Source organism: Pipistrellus hanaki (assembly GCF_964339955.1).
Source record: "Pipistrellus hanaki genome assembly, chromosome: X".
Taxonomy (NCBI): domain Eukaryota; kingdom Metazoa; phylum Chordata; class Mammalia; order Chiroptera; family Vespertilionidae; genus Pipistrellus; species Pipistrellus hanaki.
Genome location: NC_140524.1, coordinates 38,934,580 through 38,951,562, shown reverse-complemented (window position 1 = coordinate 38,951,562; position 16,983 = coordinate 38,934,580). Strand labels below are relative to the sequence as shown.

General features: G+C 39.0%; 1 long non-coding RNA gene across 1 annotated transcript in view; it reads right to left on the bottom strand.

Annotated features, from left to right (window-relative positions):
- Positions 1-14,001, bottom strand: part of LOC311615095 — a 109,291-nt gene extending 95,290 nt beyond the window's left edge. Inside the window, exon 1 of the long non-coding RNA XR_014793736.1 lies at positions 13,871-14,001. This is a non-coding gene — a long non-coding RNA (uncharacterized lncRNA). The remainder of the gene's footprint in view (positions 1-13,870) is intronic.
- Between the last annotated feature and the right edge of the window lie 2,982 nt (positions 14,002-16,983).

The window sequence follows — 16,983 nt, the reverse complement described above, 5'->3', positions numbered from 1 at the left end:
AGTAATAAACAAGGTGAACAAGATGCCCTTATGACATTTGTCAGGAAAGAGCAGAGATTAAGCAAGTAGATGGGAAAATATTCTTTTGTTGGTGGTGGTTTTTAGGGAAAGACAGAGAGAAATGTCGATATGAGAGAAACACTAATTGGTTGCCTCCTGCATAGCTCCGACCAGAGCACAGGCTGGAAAGGAGCCTGCAACTGAATATGTGCCCTTGACTAAAACCTAACTATGGACCCTCCAGTCTGCAGGCCACTCTCTATTCACTGAGCCAAATCAGGTAGGGCTTGTTTTATTTTAAAGCTAGTGATATAGTTCAAATCCTTACCAAGCTTGCAAGTTTTTATGATCTAGCTCCTACCTATCCCTTCATCCTCTTTTCTCACCATATCTATATTGTACTTTGCGCCATCAAGCATGATATGCATGCAATTCCCATAACTCTCTATCTTCTCACTTTTGGAATTTTGCCCAAACTATCCTTTACCCACCGGCCTTAGATCCATCCACTAGGCTTAGCTAGGGTGTGCCCACTCTGGGAAGTTGTCCCTGAACAACTGTAGATGTTCCTCCTGTACTCCACTAGCAATTTCATTACAGGCAGGTAAGTGGAAAACTACAGAAAAGCAAAAAATGATGCCAGGCAGAAGAAATCCATATTCTTTCTTTCCAAATCAGTTGGCTCATTTATTTATTTAAAAAGTGGTATCTTCACTCTTTATGCTCAAGCCAAACTTGTCTTCTGTTTTGTTGCAGACACTGCTAACTGCCTTTTTGGTATCGCCTCTCCACTGTAATACTATGCTCAGCTAAAAATAGTTATGCTTCTTAGTCTCTTGCAAATAGAGATGGACGATAAGATAGAAGCAGAAGTCATGGGGGGGAGGTAGGTTTCTGGGAAATCTTTTTTGCTTTTGACCCTCCCTTCTACCCACTACCTGGTAATTGAATGTGTTGCTTAAAGTTCCAGCAGACATCTTGGGACCATGAGGGAAAGGTCAAGAGAATTATAAACAGCCCTGACATTCTTGAGCTGCTAAACCAACACTAGCAACCGCCTACCTTTGGACTTCTCATTACATGAGACAAATAAACCCTCGTGTGTTTCAGCCACTGCAATCAAATTGTTTTTTACTTACAGATTAATGCAAATCTGAACTGATTCATCTCAACAAGTTATGTTCCCTTCTCCTTAACAGTACTGAAGCCTGGAATGTTGCTCTTTCTCCCCACCATCCTTTCCCTAAATCTCAACCTACCAAATCTTATCTACCATTGAACTCCCTATTCGAACAATGTAAGAGTTTATCTTATCTCCCCCAATCTAGATGTGTTATTTACCTCTTTTGACTCATCCTTATTGCACTTTATCTGAACTTTTTTTGATATATATATGTATAGATAGATATACACTGAGTGGCCAGATAATTATGATTTCTGAATGCATATTATGATAATCTGGCCACTCAGTGTATAGCCTATATAATAAAAGGCTAATATGCAAATTGTCCCCTCGACCAGGAGTTCGACTAGCAGGCAGGCCAGCCAGCTGCCCATGTCCCCTCCACTTGGCCAGGCTGGATGGACCCCATCCATGCACAAATTCATGCACTGGGCCCGTCTAATAAACACACACACACACACACACACACACACACACACACACTGAATGGCCAGATTATTATGTGTTCAGAGATCATAATAATCTGGCCACTCAGTGTATATTGATATAGATGTCTTATTGGTGTTGTATATTTCTTTGTATTTTTTTGCAATGAATAGAGAGGGTGCAGGCTGGATTGAGGGACACTCCACTGACCCCATGCACGAATTTGGTGCACTGGGCCTCTAGTGTTTTTATACTTAATGTATACTTAATTCTACAACCATTTACTGAATATGTACTCTAGGTAAGTGTCTCTCTATTCTTTGCAAAATATCTGCACCGTCTTCAATCTGAGACCCCTCAAGGGATGTCCAACTGCTCGTAGGATCAGGCCTAAATGAGCAATTGGACATCCCTCTCACAATCCAGGACTGCTGGCTCCCAACTGCTCACCTGCCTGCCTTCCTGATTGCCCCTAACCACTTCTTCCTGCCAACCTGATCACCCCCTAACCACTCCCATGCCAGCCTGATTAATGTCTAACTGCTCCTCTGCCAGCTTGTTTGCCCCCAACTTCCCTCCTCTGCAGGCCTGATAACCCCTAACTGCCCTCCTCTACAGGGTTGATTGCCTTCAACTGCCCTCCCTTGCAGACCTGGTCCCTCCCAACTGCCCTCTCCTGTGGCCATCTTTTGTCCACATAGAAGCAGGATCTTTAACCACATGGGGGCAGCCATATTGTGTGTTGGAGTGATGGTCAATCTGCATGTTACTCTTTTATTAGATAGGATAGAGGCCTGGTGCATGGGTGGAGACTGGCTTGTTTGCCCTGAAGGATCAGGGTGGGGGTTCCCTTGGGGCATGGGGTAGCCTGAGCGAGGGGCCTGTGGTGGTTTGCAGGCTGGCCATGCCCCCCAGCAACCCAAGCAGAGGCCCTGGTATCTAGGATATATTTACTTTCTACAATTGAAACTTTGTAGCCTGGAGTGGAGCCAAGCCTCCTGCTCGCTCCATGGCAGCCATTTCTGTTTGGATTTGTTTACCTTCTATAATTGAAACTTTGTAGCCTTGAGTGGAGGCTTAGGCTGGCAAGGGCAGGCGGAAAGTTTGGCTTCCTCCATTGCTGGAGAATCACCTCCCTCCTGCTCTCTGTGGCTGTAGCCATCTTGGTTGGGTTTATTTGCATATTCACTCTGATTGGCTGGTGGGCGTGGCTTGTGGAGCGAAGTGGTGGTTAATTTGTATATTTCTCTTTTATTAGGTAGGATAACCTCTATAGACACACACATTTAACCACTGACTACTCTATTTTTTAGAATGAATTTAGGCAGAATGCAAGCAAGCAATTGGATAAAATGATATGTTTTTTAATTAATTTGGAAAAGGAAATTATTCACATGACAATGGGGGATTGACCTCTGTTTAATTTTATATTGATTATTCTTTCATTGCAACTCTTATTGAATGTCTCCACTATGAAGTCATAGTGCCATGAATAGGGTTGTATTAAGATGAGTGTGGGTTTGAACTGGGAAAATTATGATCAAAGGTGAAATAAGCCCGTCAGAGAAAGATAAATATCACATGATCTCACTCATGTTTGGAATATAATGAACAACATAAACATGAACAAAAATAGATGCAGAGACATAGAAGCATTGAACAAACCGTCAAACCTCAGAGGGAAGGCAGGGTAGGTGTTGGGTGGGGGGTGAGAGATCAACCAAAGGTCTTGTATGCATGCATATGAGCATAACCAATGGACACAGACAGTAAGATGGTGAGGACATGTGCTGGGGGATGGGAGCAGCCTGGAGAGGTCAATGGGAGGTGGGGAAGGAAACATATGTAATACTTTAAACAATAAGGAATTTAAATTTTAAAAAAATTATGGAGACTGAAAAGCCTATTGAATGTGATAAGATGCTGAACTAAGTTGAGAGAAGGGAAAATAGAAAGGAGAAATAAGCTTGTACTATTGGCCCAGACTTGGAGAACAGGTAAGTAAATGTTATTAAAGGCCTATTATTTATGCTCATACCAGATATTGAAATTTTCTTGAATATTACTTGCCACAAAATGATGTAGATAAATAAAGAGAAAGGGCTGACAATCTGTGTTTAAAGTGGATATTTTGATGAAAGATAAATGTTTATTTAGAATTCTATTAAAAATTACCAGAGATAACCACCTGAGAAAATATCATCACAGTAGAAGAAATCTCCTTCCCGCTGCTCACAGAGCAATTTGTTCATGTCTATTACAGCTTAGAAACATTGGATTATAACCTATTATTTCTATTTCTCTTTTTAATTTTTAGTACAAGAATCATGCATTATTCATCTTTGTGTTCATGTAGGACTATGCTTAACATATAGTAGATATATTTCTGATTGAAACAGAAATGCAATGTTTACAATTATTAACCATAGCTTTTTTGAAACACTCTTTTTGCTTTCTGGATATTGGATTATCTTCTTTCTTTTTTCTCCTCCCTATTAGCCACTTTCAATTTTCTTTGCTAATTCTTCTTCCCTCTAACTGCCCTTTCAGTTCTTCAAGGTGCTGTTCCTTTTTTCCTCTCTTTCATTTTTTTTAAATCTCAAAAATTATTAGCATGTTATCTCTCTGAATATCATTTCTTTAACATCTTTCTACTCTTGTCTTCTCAAACTTGGTTAATATGTATTTCAGACCTTCTTATGCCACCCTCAATGTCTCTACTTTCAGATATTTCTTTTCCATCCTTGTCTCTTTGTGTTTCTGACTGGTTAATATCATCTGAACTGTTTTCCAGTTCACAAATTCTCTTCATTAGTCTGTTTAACTCATCAAAAGAGGTTTTATTTTGCACTTAAATTATCATATTTTTCACTTCTCAGAATCCTTTTGGTTCTTTTTCTCAAATCTACCACTTAGTTTTCATAGTTTATTTCTTAATCTTCATTTAAGTCCCTTTTATGTCTTTTAGCATATCAAACATACTTATTTTATATTAAATATCTGATCATTTTTATATCTTCAGTCTTTATGAATCTGTTTCTGTAGTCTCCCACTAATAATAGCTTGTTTCTTTGTGAGTTTAGTGATTTTCTTTTTTCATTGTGAGCTCATGCTTTTTGGAATTTTACCTCTGGGGATTCTTTGAGGTCATTTTAAAATTCTTTCACTTACTACTGCAATGTGCCTACAGGCACTATCAACCAAGGACCACTATAACCTTACGATTCTGTTTGGTGGCTTTGGAGACACAGACATAGTATTCTGCTCCCAAAAAATGCTTGAATGTGGGTGTGTGGTTAGGAATTCTCAGGGGAAATAACTTTCTCCAAATTCTCTTGCCTAATCCAGAGGACATATTTTCTAGGTCACTCACTGAGGTAGTCACACAGAGAGAATTGTAGCTTTATGGACAGCGTTTCCAGTCATTCTGACTACCTTGCTTCAGTTTCAGGTTTTATCTCCTGTACCTGGTCCTACTACACAATCTTTAAATAATGACTCTAGGCTACCAGGAATAAGCAGACATTCCCAAGACAAACTGGTTTTATTGCCTCTTAAGAAAGCAGGCTATATTGTTTCCTCTAATTCGGGGTTAGGGAACCTTTTTTCTGCCAATGGCCATTTGGTTATTTATAACATCATTTGCAAGCCATACAAAATTATCAACTTAAAAATTAGACTGCCATATTTGGTCAAACATTTAATTAACTCACCCCTAATGCCTTGGCAGGGCCAGACCAAGTGATTTTGAGAGCCTTATATTGCCCATGGGCAGATGCTCCCCACCTCTGCAATTATTCCTTTTACTTCAGTTCTGTTTCACTTTAAAAACAGCATTTACAATATGTTATCTAGTTTTTTAGGCATTCTTTATTTTTTAAATTTATTAAGATTTTAAAAATTGATTTTTAGAGAGGAAGGAAGAGGGAGAGGGAGTAAGAAACATCAGCATGAGAGCACATTTATTGTGTGCTTCTCACACACACCCCTAGTGAGAATTGACCCTGCAACCATGGGCATGTACCCTGATTCACTAAGAATCGAACCAGCAACCTTCTGGTGCATTAGGATGACACTCAAACAACTGAGCCACAGTGACCAGGGCTACCTAGGCATTCTTGATATTCTCTCTCTCTCTCTCTCTCTCTCTCTCTCTCTCTCTCTCTCTCTCTCATTCTTTATTGAGAGGGATTTCACCACACTCACACATTTTCCTTATTGCCAGAAACAGAAATTGTTATCATGGTTAATTTACTCCTTGGGCAGTATCCTCTCTTTATATTTTCTCTCTGGGTAACTCTTAAGTCCATATTCTTAACAATCCCCTGTACTTCATATGTGACTCAGAACAGCCTTCTGTGTATCCCCATATGAATCATCTAATTCATACCCCCTCCCCATATTTACTCTTTGTCCTGTGTCCTCTATCTTAGTCAGGGGCACAATAAGCTACCTAATCAATCAGGTTACAAATGTTGGTATCCTCTTCAAATCATCCTTCTGCCACATACCCAGCTACCAACTCTGGTGATTTCTAGCTGGGCTTCAGGCTAGCTGCTTCTACTCAATTCCTATGAAAACACCCTAATTCAGGCTCTTACCCTGGCCTAGACAGTATCTCTAGTCATACAACTGATCTTTGGCCTCTCATCTATTTGATACCTATTCCATTATTAAAGCTGCCACCGTAACTCTCTTTCCAAATCCCAGATCTGATCATATCACTTGCCTGCACCCAAACAATTATTGATTTTCCATTGCTTATTATGGAAAGAATAAAATTCTGATTTCTTCACTTGGCGTTCAAGGTACATGACAACGGACGCCAATCTTTACAGTCTTTTAATAGTGATGTTTTATTCTATGATGCATATAATGCTCCAGTTACACAATATTTGGCATTTTGGGATTTAACTCCTTTACCTGAGATACTCTTTCCCTCATCTCAACCTACCAAAATCCTACTTTTTATTTAAGATTAATTTTTTTGTCCTCCATGAAGTTTTCCCAGAAGTTAATTGCTCCTACATATGTACTCCCAAAGCAATTTGCTTTTATCTTTTGCAGCACTTATCATATTGTTCCTTTTATTAGAGGTTATTATGTATATTTCCTAATTTTACCAGATGCTAAGTCCTTGAATGCACTAGAGCAGAATGATCACACATTCTAGCTTTGGAGTCAAATAAACCAAACTCAAACATTGATCCCATGATTAGCTGTGTGACTTTTGGGCTTATTTTTCTTGATTCTCAGTTTCCTCATCTATAAAAAAGGTTATATAGTAGTGTTGTAAAGTTTAAGTTATCTAACTTGTGTGAAGCCATTAGCACAGGGCCTGGCATGGAATAACTACACAATAAACATTAACAATTATTATTAAAGGCAGATGCTACAGGCTGTTCATCTTTTTAATGTCTCTAACACTTCCTCTAACCTCTCCTCTTCCCCACTCCCCGTTCCAGGGCTTAGCCCAGTACCTAGCACAGACTATTCAAGAAATTATTCTTAACTGAATGCTGAAAACATCACACAGTTTTTATAGAAACCATTTTATTCAGTTTGGGTAGAAACAGTTGACATTTGTATGATACACCAACAGACGAATGCTTATGGGCTGTCCCAGCATGATATATCAATGGAATATCCTGTCTGAGCACCAAAGAGCAACCCCTTTCAGTATTGTCTAAATAAGCTGGCTTTACTGGGAGTGGAGAAAGAGAAAGAGGAGGTTTCATATCCTAGGGAAGTGTTTGGAACTTAATGAGAAGTGTAGGCCGGGAAAATGACCCTGTTCTTTAAAAACCAAATGCAGCTACTGAATATAAGGCTTACACACAGCTTAGGCCATGTGTGAGCAACTGGGACCAGAGTTTTGAAAAATCTTTTTCCTGGCCTGTAGTGAATTTTGAATCAATCCCACTTAGTATTTTACTCTCCATTGACAAAGCACATTTTTCCTCTAGATTCTCATTCTCAGAATGCTTATTAACCAACATTCCTGATAAAAACCAGTGCAACCAAGTGAATTACTTGAGGCTAGATATGAAGTTGATCTTCCCTCTATTTCTTATTTCAGAACCAAAAATGTTTATACTAGCAATTTACATTTCTTAAAATTACCAATATTCCAAAATGATCACTGTTTATTTGGATTCTGTATTTTTCCTTTTCTATTGTATTTTAAAGATGCACTATATTTTATGTCACACTTATTATAATATTATTGGTAACATTTCCATAAAGGTGAAATGTTTTAAAGTCCAACTTTTGTTAACTCTTCCTGAATTATATCCTGCATAACTTCAAATTCATCAAAATGTTGAAATGATGCTATATGTATTTCCAATTTTATGTTTTATGAATTTGAGAATGACTTAGGCTTTTGTTACTTTAAGCTAACTATTTTAGGAATGTTGAGCTTTATCATGCAGAGATGATAAAAAAAAATGGAATTTTTATTTAGTCTAATAGCACAGACGACTTAATGGTATTCTTGAGATCTGATTATTGCCCCTTGAGTACAGAGGTATGGAATAACTCAATTTCATAATACACTTCACATGAATACCTGCCTGCCATCCCCCCTACCCAACACACACACACTCAAGGAATTCAATTAAAAGGCTTTGTTCTTGAAACCAAAGCTTATATTTGACTGTCTGACTGATCTTTTTTAAAATATATATATATATATTGATTTAAGAGAAGAAGGGAGAGGGAGAGAGAGATAAAAAAAATCAATGATGAGAGAGAAACATTTAAGCTAACTATTTTAAACATTTAAGCTAACTATATCTTTTGCATGCCCCACTCTGGGGAACAAGCCCAAAACCCAGACATATGCCCCAATAGGGAATTGAACCGTGACCTCCTTGTTCATAGATTGATGCTCATCCACTGAGCCACACCAGCTGGGCTGCCTGACTGATCTTTATTTGTACATGTAATCCTTGATTCTTATCTCTTCCATTGGAAAGACCAGTGGGTCAGGCAATGTTATTCAGTCCCACCCCCTAAATAGTTTTTCCATCATAGTATCCGCCCTCTCCTCCCTAATACCTATCTTGATCTCAGGTAGCTGTCAAGTAAGCACCGACAAGGTCTTGGCAGACAAGTCTTAAATTAGGGTATTCCAATGTGTGTGTGTGTGTGTGTGTGTGTGTGTGTGTGTGTGTGTGTGGTGATAGAGACAGACAGACAGAGACAGAAAGACAGAGAGAAAAAAGAGAAAGAAATAGAGGAAGGAAAGTGAAAACCCAGGAAGTGGAAAAATAGTGGGGCCTGGCTGAGGCAATCATCTCAGAGATCTACAATATAAAGCCAGGATATTGTTTACTGGTTAGGAATTCCCAGCCTAAGGTGTTACCTATTTTAGTTTAAAAAAAAATAAAAGAAAGAAACTTTAATACCAGTCCATTTTCAATATTTGAAGAAACTTTTTCTTATGTCAGAAACAGTTTCAGGCACCCTGATAACTGTTGAGAAAGGTAGTTTGGGAATGGCTGTATAAGGTAGAGTGACCACCTCAATGGCATCATCTGTAAGGTGCTAAGTAGAATCCCCAACTCCAAAGCAGAATCCCTACTTCCATCATTATTTACACCTTATTAAATTTGAAACGCAAAATAGTGGCAAGTTGTTTGTTGCCATATCTTATGATCTAGAGAAGTCAATAAGAGCTTAGTTTGCTTCCAGAGCTGAATTTTTTTGAGCCCTCATTTTTTGTTGTTATTGTTGTTCCAGTTCCTCTCACTCTAATGTTATTGAAGCAGTAGAATACAAACCTAGCTTTACAGTCTCAAATTAGCCATCTAGGAATAATTGGCCAGACAAATTTCTCTTCAAAAGCAGCTGTATCCTTGAGATTGTGTTTGTGCCCTGACCTCTTTTCCAAGTCTCATGCTTCAATCACTCTTGTGACATAGATGAGGCTTTTGCTTGCTCCCTTCTTGTCTTCTCATGCAGTATAGATCCTCTTCCTCTTCCTCTTGGCTCTCTCAATACCAGGTGCCTAACGCTCTTGGGCCCTTAGTCTGACCCAGTTCACTATAAAAGCAACTGCACCTCAGGTATTGGGCCTGCCCATGCCAACACTTTGTAATTTTCAATACTCTTCCCCGTGCAGTCTTTCATCTTACGGGACAGAAACAATATAAGGGTAAATGAGCCTTTCTCAAACAGTAAAGTCAGAGCCTATTGAAGCAGAAAAACCTTTAAAAACATAATAGTTACTGATTTTTGTTCCTGTCTGATTTTTCAATTATATCTCCAGAAGAATAGTGTTGGACTTCAATGGTAACATTTTGGATAATGTAACATGTGATGGAAGAGAGGGGCAGCAGAGATCCTTCAATCGTACAATATAGGTAGTGAATAGCTTCAGAAATCCAGCCACATTCACAATGAAGGGAATGAAAGCATCATACTACAACATGGTTCTCACCTTTACTTGCATATTGTAATCATTAGAGATACTTTAAAAACACTGATGCCTCGGTCTCACTCCAAGAGATTCTGATTTCATTGATCTTGAGTGCAGCCTGGGCAACCATATTTTTTGAAGCATCCCTCCCCAAGTGATTTTAATATACATCCAAAATTAACAACCACTGCTTTACATACACTTTGAAGATTTTTACTTTCTGATAAATGACATCCAATATGGGATGCCACCAGCAATCTTTTGATGTAATATCAGGGTTTGAGTGAATTTCCTTCTTTTAGAAATCATCTTTGAAAAAACATGCAAGGGCTAAAAATGATTATCAATATTTACCAAACTGAATCCTGATACAGAACCTTATGATTGAACCTCAACAAAATAGTATTAGTAACATTAGTTTGTATTCTGTAGCATTAGTTACTAAAGTTTGGATATATTTAGGGTGACCAATACTGTTGTTACCTGGGACTGAAGGAATTACCAGGATGTGGGATTTTGTTTTTAAAACTAGGCAGTGCTAGGTAAATTGGGATGAGCAGGACACCTTGGACACATGGAGAAGATGTAAGCCATACTATTTATACACTCACATCCTGACAAATACAATAGAGACTAAGCTTTTTTTCTGGAGATAATTGAAATTAATTTTATTTAGTTGGCACAGTCATACAATGGCTCAAAGGTAGCAAAAATAACTACCAAAACACAGTCTCTAAGAAGTTCTTAACCTGGACTTATGTAAGAACCTTGGTTGGAGTTTGACTTCTCCCTACTGATGGTCAGGAGGCACTTGGAAAGTTTACATGGTAGATGTTATCAGTGCATATGTCCAATATAATCCTAAACCCAATGGCAATACATATATATCTGTCAACAGTTAAATCTAAAAATCAAATTAAATGAACAAGAAAACTAATGAACAAAATAAAATAGAATCAGAGACATGGAACAGACTGATGAATCTCTTAGGGTAATGGGAAGGAGGAGCGAGAAGAGATTAACCAAAGATCTTACTATGGACACAGATGGTAGGGTGGTGAAGGCCTGGGGCAGGGTGAGAAACCAGGTGGAGTCGGGGGGGAGGGGGGGAGGGAGACATCTGTGATACTCTCAACGATAAAGATTTTAAAAGTATGTAGTCTTCAAAAAGATGATTCATAACATGAAAATATCATAATGAAGTTAAGATTAAGATATAAACTTCTTTCAAAAAAAGTCATCTCATCATGTGAGTGTTGAATGGAATTTGAGGATGGATCTGAAACTGACCATTATGTAAAAACTCTTTTCAATTAGCAGATACCCACAAGTGGCAAAACGTCATGTTGGCATGTACACATCTGATGGCATGACATAAGTATGTTTTCTAAAGTTGTCTTGTTATTCTCAAGTAGAAAAGGTTAGAGTTGAGGGATGGGCCCAAGGTAAACTTAGGAGGAATACAGATTTTAGTGTACTAACAAATGTATTTTTATTTTAAAAAAAATTGTAAGGATTATAAGGGTTTTGTAGTAGTCTGTGTATCTTGAATTAAAAAAAGAATTGGCAATTTATATAGTAGTTTAAAAATTGACTGTGGCCCAACTGGCATGGCTCAGCAGTTGAGCGTTTTAAACCTATGAACCAGAAAGTCATGGTTCAATTCCCCATCAGGGCACATGCACAGATTGCAGGCTCAATCCCCAGTGTGGAATGTGTAGGAAACAGCCAGATGATGATTCTCTTTCATCATTGATGTTTTTTTCTCTCTCTACCTTCTTCTCTAAAATCAATTTTTTTAATATTTTTTAAAATTTACTTTGGAATCAAGCTGATGGGTTCAAAATCTGAGTCTACTTCTTAGGACTTTATGCTGTAGCCTTTGGCAAGTTACTTAATCTCATCTATATAATTATATATTAATTAGAGGCCAAATTTGTGCAAAATTTCCTTCTCCCAGCTGCCAGCACTGGTTTCCCTCACACTGCCGGCAACCAGGCTTACCCTGGCTGCCTGCAGCCAGGCCTGCCCCCTCACACACACACACACACACACACACACACACACACACACACACCCGCGCCTGAACCCACCTTGGCCTGGTGCTGCTCGCATCTGCCTCCACTCCCACTTCCCCCTTGATTGATTGCCCTACCGGCCAGTGGCCTGGGCCTTCCCCTGCAGGACAATTGTGGGGCGATGGCAGGGCCCCCCAACCAATTGCATCACACCTGCCTTGAATGACCTGGTGCCAGTGTGTGTCATAGCGTGGTCGTCTGGAGGGTCATTCTGCTGTTTGGTCATTTGGTCTATTTGAATATTATGCTTTAATTATTATAGAGTATTATATTAATTATTAATATTTTGTATACATATATATAAATATATTAGTAATTTATATAACCTCATATATTAGAGAAAATTATGCATCTTTGTTGAATTATTATTAGGAATACATGAAATAATTGATATAAAGCAGGGTCTTTCAACCTCAGCACTATTGACTTTTTGGGTGACAAAATGCTCTTTTGTCCTGTCCTATGCATTTGTAGGCTATGTAGCAGCATGGCTGCCCCCTATCCACAGCTACCCCTCCTAGTGGTGACAACCAAAAATATCTCCAAACATTACCAAAAATATCCAGAGGGTGGGAACAACACAGGCCCTTCACTGAAAATCACTGGATATAAAATGATGTATGTCAGACTTAGAATATAGTAGACACTCATTAAGTAGTAACTCTTACAATTGTTCTAACTTTATTATTATATTGAATTTAGAACTTTTAGTATTCACTTATGATAATCTATTTTAAGTAGTTTGTAGATGTTTAAATGGTTGAGTAACACCTCAGTAAAACGGAAAGATTTTAGATTTACAGGACTAGAAGGCACAAGAAATGTGAGGAAGAGAAGTTATATTTTCTGACATTTCTCTTAGCAAAAATAAAACTGGTTTTCATAGTCTAAAAGAATAAGTTTAAGAAGCTATTTTTAGAATTAAACATATTGACACATCTTTGAGGCTCAGCAGCAGTAATAAAAAAAGACTCATAGATGAGAGTCTCTTCCTTTAATGGGAACAAGAATGATACAAGAAGGAGAGATGATAAAGGAGTTGGGCTCTTGATAGCAAAAATAAATAAATAAATAAATAAATAAATAAATAAATAAATAAATAAAACTTATACTGGATTCCCACAACTTATCAGTGAAGTTGGAGTTGAGGTTTCTGTGGAGCATGCATGTTGGGAAAGGGGAAAAAACTAGATGAAGAAAAGATTGTGCTTTAAATACCTTAAAGTTGCAACTTACTCCCAGCAGCGGCTCACAGGAGTACCCTTGGTACGTTTGCCAGAGAGGTGCACTGAAGGACTCTGAAGGGCCCTGGCAGTGTAGCCGCGCAATTGAGGTGTCTGTGGGCTGGTATCCAGGCTAAGTGAATCCAAAACTTCTACTGCTGGAGGGGAGTGCACCCACCACCCACTTGTTCAAGATCACACCCAAGGAAAGCTCACAGTGGCTCCCACTAGCACCCTGTGGGTAGATGGACTCAGAGTGCCTGACTATTGGAACTTCACCTCTGTGGAGGTGCGCTTTCCAGGTGCAGAGTTCTGATGCACTCTGAATGGTCCTGGCACTGCAGTTGAGCCAGGTGAATGTGGGCAATTATTCAGGAAGAGGGAATTCAGAATTTCTACTGCAGGGCTGTGTGACCTTGTCTGTACAGAATCACACCCTCGGGGGCTCTCAGTGGCTCCCAAACACTGCTTAAGGAGCGGCTGGAAATGCATGGATTCGGAGTTCTTCCGCTGGGGTGGGGAAGGTTGTACTTACTGCTGCCAAGCAGTGTATCTTTGAGGTGTAGGTCGAAGGGTCCACGGGTTTGTAGCTGGGGTAGCAGGATTTTGGCTGGAATTACTGTTAGGTTAAGGGGCACTTCCAAGGCCTGTCTTGTTGGTGGTGTTGATGAGTTCCTGGAAAGCATAGGAGGAGCAGGTTTGGTGGGAAGTTCAATGTAGGATACACTGTGTGAGGAGCTTGTCAGCAGTGTGGAAGGAAATGTATGAATGAAGCATCCGAATCTGCCTTAGTGGGACATAACCCTGCCCCCGGTACTTGGGTCTGAGAGCCTGGTGTTCTGTCTTGACAGACTTTGCCTCCTCCGAGTTGTTGGTCAGAGGCGGGCAGGTGGGTGGAACACCTGACAGATCTGGGTGTCAGGGCTGTGCATAGACTGACAAACCATCGACTTCCCAGGGACTCCAGAATCCTAGCCACTGAGAACTGGGACACTAGTGGCCAGGACACTCAGGCCGCTCTCTTCTATGAGTCCTCATTCCTCTTCTATCCTATTTCTGGAAATACCTTGTCCACAGCTCCTTTTCCCTCCATCAGCTAATAAAATAGGTTTCCTTCAATTAGAAAAACCCCTTGATACTAACTTCTAAAATTACAGTCATTTCTTTGCTGAGCCCCTGCATGGACTTCTTTCTCAGTTTCTTTTTTCCCCCTCAGTTTATTTTGTCAGATTTTCTTTGTTTACCCAGTCCTTAAATGTTTATATTGCTCATTTTTCTGTAATCTTCTCTTCTCACTTAACACCAACCTTCCCTGCCCTCACCTAAGAAAATCTCATTTCTCTCACAGATTCAATTACTACGTACTTGTTGTGGCCTCCAAAATCTCTATCTATGAATTAAATCTCTATCTTTAATTTGAGACACATTTAGCCAACTGCCTACTATGTACTCCCACTAAGAATTCTAGTGGGTACCTCAAAATCAACATGTACAGCCAAAACCGGTTTGGTTCAATGGATAGAGCGTCGGCTTGGGGACTGAAAGGTCCCAGGTTCGATTCCGGTCAAGGGCATGTACCTTGGTTGTGGGCATATCCCCAGTAGGGGATGTGCAAGAGGCAGCTAATTGATGACTCTCTCTCTCATCGATGTTTCTAACTATCTCTCTCTCTCCCTTCCTTTCTGTACAAAATCAATAAAATATATTTTTTTAAAAATCAACATGTACAAATGTGAACTCATTTTATTCTCAAAATTACTCCTCAACCAATGCTTCCTATGTCAGCACGTTTGTCCAAATCAATAATCTTGGTGCTATTCTTGATTCCTTTCTCTCTCCAAATCTCCCACTACCAATTATCAAGAACTGTCAATTCTACCTCCTACATATTTATTGACTCCACCCACTCCTTCCTATCTCTACTTACACCATCATCTCTCTTCTAAACTGCTTCACAGCTGGTCAATCTGACCTGTATCTTGCCCTGTGCACATAGAGTCAAAGGGATATTTCTAAAGCACACTTGATTATATTATTCTCCTGCTGAAACCCATTAGTAGCTTCCCGGTAATAATTTGGATTAAATTCAACTTTTGACATGGCTTTATAATGTTCATTATCTGGTACCTGCTAACTTCTTCAATAGTATTTCTAAAAAATCATTCACTCAGAACACAACTTCTTTGAGTTGCTTGAGTGGCCATAATTTCTTTTCTCTTTGGATTACCATATTGGGTGCTTTTTGCTTGGATCACTCCCTTGCCTCTCATTTAGCTAATCCCAACTCATCCTGTAGGTACTGGTTTAAACATCACTTCCTCTGAAACACCTTTCAACCCCCTCATATCTGGGATAGGTGGCCCTCCTTATGTTCTACATTAGTACCCTACTTATTCCCTCTGTTAAAATTAACAAATTGTCTTGTAATTGAGTTTACTTGTCTTTCTGTTTCTAGACTACAATCTCCATTAGGTTGTTTCCCAACCTTTGGTGCTAAGTACATAGTAGATGTGAAAGAAATATTTGTGGAATGAAATTGAATTAAATGTCACCAAGGCTTCTCACCAAATGCATAGCTTTTATTCTCTCTCCCTCTCTCTCTCTCTCTCTCTCTCTCTCTCTCTCTCTCTCTCTCTCTCTCTAAAATTCTGACCTGGTGATATTTTTCCATTGATTTTTAGAGAGAGTAGAAGAGAGAGGAAAAGACAGAGAAATATCAATGTGAAGGAAACACATTGATTGGTTGCCTCCTGCACTAGCCCCAATCAGAACCTGGGACGTGAAGGAGCCTGTAACCTAGGTACGTGCCCTTGACAGAATCAAAACCAGGACCATTCAGTCTGCAGGCTGATGCTCTATCCACTGAGCCAAACCACCTAGGACTTTATTCTCATTTTTAATCTTTTCTGAATACTCAAATTATTTTATCCTTTCCTGTCTCCTTATCTTTTTTGTTTTCAAAACAGCATTGCACATAAATTATCTTTCTACATTTTTAAAGATTTTTAGTCCTTGTTTACTGACTCCTTAGTGTCCCTTACCTTTGGACTTTTCCCCAAGACTGTATTCTTCACCATTCTATCTTTTTACTTCACATTCATTGCCTGAGACATAAACATTCAAAAATGTTTATTTCCTTCCTTTCCTCATTCTCCAAAAACTTATTTAATCTCATGGCTTCAAATACCTCTCAGATTCTCCTTTCAATTTGAGTAATCCAATGAAATACTGGTCACCTGATACATCAAATGAAGTACAAATAAAAAACATGGCACTCAACCACCCCAATTCAGTTTATTCTTACAATATAATTTCTGTATTTGCTAGTTTAAACTGAGCCTCCTAATCAGTGAGGCTTCATGCTCCAGGCATCTCTAACTCACTCATTTATTTATACCATTTATGCAATTAGCCAGCAAGTATTATACAATATCCTTTTAAATGTGTCTCATGTATTGATTTCTTTCTCTTTTCATCCTTCCATTATTCTGCCCCCATCTCTTTACCCTTAGATTACTATATTAGACTTCTTCCTGACCTCCCTAATATCCCACTTTCATATCTGTTTTTTATACTATTGCAATACACACTCCTTTCATGGCATTTCCTGTTGGCTCCTCTACCTTGAGCAAACACAATCACCTATCA